This window comes from Nelusetta ayraudi, unplaced genomic scaffold (assembly GCF_046127955.1).
Source record: "Nelusetta ayraudi isolate G7.1 ecotype Tasmania unplaced genomic scaffold, CSIRO-AGI_Nayr_v1 ptg000042l, whole genome shotgun sequence".
NCBI classification, from domain to species: domain Eukaryota; kingdom Metazoa; phylum Chordata; class Actinopteri; order Tetraodontiformes; family Monacanthidae; genus Nelusetta; species Nelusetta ayraudi.
Genome location: NW_027466092.1, coordinates 158,750 through 164,749, shown reverse-complemented (window position 1 = coordinate 164,749; position 6,000 = coordinate 158,750). Strand labels below are relative to the sequence as shown.

General features: G+C 50.7%; 1 protein-coding gene across 2 annotated transcripts in view; it reads left to right on the top strand.

Annotated features, from left to right (window-relative positions):
- The first annotated feature begins 250 nt into the window (after positions 1–250).
- Positions 251–6,000, top strand: part of chst15 (carbohydrate sulfotransferase 15) — a 30,223-nt gene continuing 24,473 nt past the window's right edge. The window contains exon 1 of one of the 2 annotated variants that reach the window (XM_076033425.1): positions 251–450. The gene's annotated coding sequence lies outside the window, so the exon portion shown is untranslated. The remainder of the gene's footprint in view (positions 451–6,000) is intronic. The other variant, XM_076033426.1, reaches the window with a different exon arrangement.

Below are 6,000 nucleotides of genomic sequence, written 5' to 3'. Positions count from 1 at the left end.
TTTATTGTCCTTCTTTGAATATTGTAATATGCCCAAAAAAGTTTGCCAATGTCTCCAGTCGTGAATGGAAGAAGGAAATGTTGGATAATGTCACTTTATGCATGATTACTGAAGATGAATGTTCGGAGACCCTTTTGTACAGGGAGTTTACCGCCCCCACCCCCCAGTACCCCAACACCCCTCAATGTACTGTAGAGTGAGAACCGAGGCAGGGAGAGAGAGAGAGAGAGAGAGAGAGAGAGAGAGAGAGAGAGAGAGAGAGAGGCTGTCAGAGCTCAGAGAGCGGGACTCGCTCACATGGAACCGGCGGAGGACGGAAGCGGACAAACGGGAGAGATTACGACGCGGATTATTTTGACGGCTGTCGGAATGGGGACGCACGCGGCGACAGACACTTTGTTCCGGCTGCTTGTGTGAGCACGCGGCGCGCACTCGGAGAGGAAACTCATGGTAGGTTCCTGTGTTCTCACGCCGCGCGCGCGGCGCGGGGAGGCTCCCTATATACGTTTTTATGTCTTGGCATGAATCACGTCAGTGCTGTCTGTGTGATGCGCTGCACGCGCCGAGCTGACGTCCTTTGTTTTTTTTGCGGACGGCTCCTCTGCAGGAGGTGAAGCATTTTGAAAATAAAAGAAAGAAAGAAAGAAATGTGCAACTTTTTCCTCTGAGGCTGCTGCTGCTGCTGCTGCTGCTGCTGCTGCTGCTGGTTCGGCTGCGCGGAGACGTCGCCAACATAACGGGCTCCTTTGAGCGGAGAGAATGAATGGCTCACTATGTGTCTCATCTATCTGGAAGAGTTGCCTCAGTTTGTCTCACCTCCTCCGCTTCTCACGCGCACAACAACAATGATTAAACACACCGAAACAGCAGAATGCGCGCAGGAGAGGGAGAACACGCGACTCCGGTCCGGGCGTGTTTTTTTGTTTTTATTTTCACGAGGAAATTCCGGAGTCTTTTACTTTTTTCCCTTTCTTTCCTCTTCTCCTCCTCCTCCTCCTCTTCCTGTGTTGGAGGATGTTCGGCTTCCATTCACGATGAGATGCGTCGCTCAACCGTGAGAGCCAAAACAAAAGGGTTCGGCCGCTGACCAATGGGAGGAGGCGGGGAGGTGTGTGTGTGTGTGTGTGTGTGTGGGGGGGGTGGGGGGTGGTAGTGCTGTTTCTCTCTCCTCTTTTGTCCCATCCTGAAGCGCCGCAGATCGGCCGACAGGCGGCGATAGAGAGGCCGAAACAAACCGCGGCAGGGTGTTGACGAGCCTTCGCCCTTCCCAAAGTGACCGCGCACGTCACGCCACGTCACAGGTTTCCCCAGCACGACTTTGGCTGCTTTAGTAAAAGGTGTGGCAGGATCTGAGCACGCACGGGGCGGCCTACGTGAATTAGTGTGTGTGTGTGTGTGTGTGGGGGGGTTATCATTAGTCTCATTAGCCTCTAGGTATTTGTGAGTGTGTTTGTTTGTCACAGAGAGAGAGAAGGAGGCGGGGGGGGTCGTGCATGTGCGTGTGCACAACAACATGAAAACGAGTCTGTTTTTGGAACTTGTGCAGACACGGGCACAGTTCTGGTGTTCAGAGTGAAACTGACGCAGCTGTTCATTAAGCAGCCAAACTGAATCAAAATTGAACACAAGTAAAACCCCCAAAAAAGAATTTATTCACATAAAAGAATAAATGGAACATTTTTTCGAAGACAGATTTTTTCCGTCCTGCACTTCGTCGCTGTCTTTCGTCTCAAGTGACCTCCAGATGTGAAATACACTTGTATGCCGCCTAATTTAGCCTTCTGTTAACAGCCTCCTGCTCAAACTGACGGTTTGCACGTTCTTGGCAACACAAGGGGCTGAAGGAGTGTGTGGGATTAGCTTTGAAGGAGCAGAATCACCGCACTTTGTGACATCACAAAGGGTTGCCAAGCTCTCTGAAAAGCAATGAGAAGCAAAGCGAGTGAAGGGTGGACTTTTCTCACTCCTGTGGGGTTTGCTGGTAGGAAAGAGACGTGGATCTGGGAGAGATCTTCCAGGTCAGATCAGAGCTTGCAGAGAGGCGGGTCCAGTGGATCCCGCAGGGAGTCGTCTTACTCGCTGTCAGATGTTCACGCCAGTTTGCAGCGTGCGTAATTCGGCTGACTGGAATGATTTGAGAGCCTCGGCTCGCGTGTCGCACTCGTGGCCTCTCGCGGACACAGTTTTCTTTTCCAGCTTCGCCGCCTGCTGCCGCCGGGAGCTGGTTTCATCTCCGCCTGCTGCTGCCGAGTCTCGGTGGCGGCGGCCGAGATGAATTGCTTTGTCCCCGGACAAGTTGGGCCGTGATATTTCTGGCTGATCGTTGTTGATTTAGCTGCCGCATTAACTTCTGTCTGTGGCGCGGCGGCGAGGCTGATGAAGTGGCCGTTTGCAAAAAGGACTTGAGCCTGAAATTAACGACCAATCACGGCCGAGCGGCGCCTCATCTGCATGTGAAGCGGGGTGTCTGTGTGTGTGTGTGTGTGTGTGTGGGGGGGGGGTGGGCACCGCGTACGAGTGAGCAATATTCACAACCGTAACTGATCAGGGCGGCCGGGGGGGGATGCGCGCTTGATGCCGCGTAATTGTGATCCGAGGGGCGGAATTGAAATTCCATTACGGGGTTCGGACTCGGGCAGATAGCGGCGCTTTAATTTATAGATCGGCTGCGTGCGGCGGTAAACACGGCGAGTCGGCGTCCTTGTTATTGAAATGTGCGGCGTCTCTCTCGGGGGAGGGCGACTCCAGTGGAGCGGCTGAGAGCTTCCCGGAAACTCAATTTGCGCTGCCTTTTTCTTTTCTTTTTTTCTTCCAGGGGCCACTTCATCATGAAAAAGCGAGAGGGGTGGAGGGGTGAGGGGGTGGGGGGCAGTGAGGCGTTGTTTTGGGGCCCCTTTTCAAAAATGCACGGGGTTGAAGTTCACTAGATTGTGACAGCGATAAAAAAAAACAAAAAAACAAATGCACTCTTTTGGAGAGACGCAACAACCGCCAGACGGGATTAGCGGCAGCACGAGTCAAGACATGAAACAGAGATTCCTTCAAAGGATGTTTTATCTCTCTTTTTTTTTTTTTGAAAAAAAAACCCAAACATTTGCACAAACACGGTACGTGCTCGGTGTGTTGTGTGCGGTGGAGCGGCTTTGATGAGCTCCAAAAAAACCCAAAAAAACAAGAAGGGAAAAAGAAAATCGAGACCTTCGTGCAAACAGTTGCTACCATCCTGCCTTTAATTGCACGCAGCGCCGGAGCTCCCGAGTCTCGCTCCGACTGTTTGGAGTTCAAGAGACGGCGCACTTTTCAAAACTTCACTGCCAGTAAATTGCAAGGGAAAAAAAAAAAGACGTGCGTGGATCCTCTGACGGGATTCGGCGGAGCTGCAGAGACTGCGATGTTTTGCACCGAACGCTCTGTTTTTGCTGCCAATGTTGTCTTGTTTTTTTGGCCCACTTTGTTTTTTTTTGGCCTGCCTGTCTGGGACGTCGGCCCTCGCAGAGTCCCGGTGCAACGCTGTCTCATCCTGAAAAACTTCTCCCCGCACCTTCAGCCCAGTGAAAATGGAACATTCCCTCCTTTTCCCAGTGAGTCACACATTCTGGCCTCGCTCTGATAACTCCAAGGTCTTCGCCCTTCTTGGGGTTGATCTCATCTCATCCAGTTTTTTTTCTCTCCGCCCCCCCCCCCTTCCGATGCAGAGATCCTGCGGCAGCCCTCTGTGTTTTTCAAACCCAAGCATTTGACCTTTCTCCTCGGGGTCTTTTATTTCAGTCCCCGCTACAGGAAGCTCAGTGTCAAGTGTGCATCAGGGGAGGCTGTGTGTCCAGCCTGACAGGGCTCCTCTGGAGAGGGGCCAAAGACTGTCCATGCATTAAAACAGCTGCTTGTTTCACGGTGGGCTGTGGCATAAAAATGGACAGTCGGAGGCATGAGACAGAATGTTTTTCCACTCGTCAGATGGGAAAATGAACGCTTAGATGAATGAAATGAATTGTTCAAAGACATGGAATCTGCGTGGATCTGGACAGAATGGAATTCGTAATTAAAAAATTTAAGATATTGTTCAGAGATTTGTTTTTGGTTTCCACCCTTAAACGGTCTTTTTATGTAAAGATCAAATGTTCGATTTTTCATAGGTATATTTCAAAAATGATTTTAAAGGCCCCATGCCCAAGCTGAATCTGCTTTTGGTTAACATTGCTCACAATATGCTTTCTGATCACTAGATATTGCTGAATATTACACATCGGGCCTTTAAGAGACTTTGCGAGCTCGTCTGCTACTACACAGTGAATCCTGGAAATTAGGGGAGTGAGCTTCACATCCTTCTGTTGCCTCCGCTCCTTGTTAGTGATCCTGCTGATATCCCCGCAACAGCTTCCTCCGCCGTCCATAAACTTACGTCACAGAAAAAAAAAACAGCGCAAAGAAGATGGGCTGTGATGGATGGATCCTCCGCTGAAGTTAGGTTCCGCCTCTCCAGCGGATCTCCAGGCAGGATTTATGCCGCCAGCCACTCGGAAAAGATGCTGAGGGTCTAAGGGAGGGGGGCGGGGGCTGGCGGGGTGGGGGTGGTGGGGGAGCTGTTTGTTATTGTGATTGATGGACCTTCAGTGATTAAGCCAACACGCCGGCTCACATTAATCTGCTTTATCTCTTGCAGTGACTTGCATAGAGTGATTCCTCCTGCCGCTCTCCGCTGTTATTGGCTTCAGTAAACAACAGAGGTTTCCTTCTCTTTACCTGCTTGTGCTCCATCTTCTCGCACTGAATTTCGCACAACACACCGTTGTACTTTTCACCCCCTCTGCAAGTTTTTTTAGTCCCTCCCCCTCTCCCTCCCGAAGCTGTCGCTGCCCACACTTGTTACTTTTTATCAACAACAACTGGCTTGTTTTAGCTGAAACACGGCGGTGTGTTTGTGCATCAGTGTCGTGACCAGACTGAGTTTCATATTTCAGGCCCTGAATTAACCCTGGAACCGGGCCGGGGCCACACACTGATATCCAGACTAAGCACAATCTGGGACGGGCTGTTCTTGAGCTCTCCTGCTATTTGTCTTACGCCGCCCTGTTTTTTTTGTGTTTCCTCCCCCCATGTGTTGTTGCAATGTGGTGCAGATAAGAAGTGAAACATTTCCCTCGGTCGTGCACGCTGAGCTATTTGGTCACTCGCCCGTCGGGAATCAGCGCCAACTCTCACTTGTGCACGAACAAGTTTTCGCCTCCTTCCAGTTTTGTTGTGTCAGTTGCATGCAGACTGCATCTCCGAGCAGGTCTGGCTCTTATGTTGCACAGGACTCCTCTGTGAGTCTGTGAGCCGCCGCATTCATTAGGTGGATTTAGGGAGAGTTCTAAGGTTCCGCCGGCGCGCTGCGAAAAGGTTAGAGCGACGCTGAAAAATGCATTTTTGAATCCCTGAGTTGCATCGACACTCTGGTGTTTTAACAACTGCAGCCACATTCAGACAGAGCAACTGTGGAGCAACGTTTGACGATTGAAAAATATCACACACACACACACACACACACACACACACACACACACACACACACACACAAGACAGTATGGTTTTTAACCAATAAAAAATGCGTGCCATGCAATTTAAATATTTAACATTCAGGTGCAGAGTCAGGAGGAAAATCTGGCTCCGCCCACTTGCTGCACCCAGCCGGTGATCGTCGCTGGTATCAATGGTGCACGGGAACCTAAAGTGGCATTTAGTTCCCCGCCGTCTGTTCCCGCTCGTGCTGTGTGGATGGAGTTTGGCAAACGATTTCCTGCGGGGCGCTTGACTGATGAGATTGCGCCGCCTCTGCTGTGTGGACAATATTTCTCGCTCAAACTAAGTAAATGTTGCCATTTTTGATAACAAACAGATCAATCAGCGCATTGCCAGATGTCTCCAAAGCCTGGCAAATTGCGGCGTGGAAACGCTTGGAAGTAATTTATATTCTCGCTAAATACCGTCTCTCAAAGGCGACCCTCAACACTACCCAGAAGG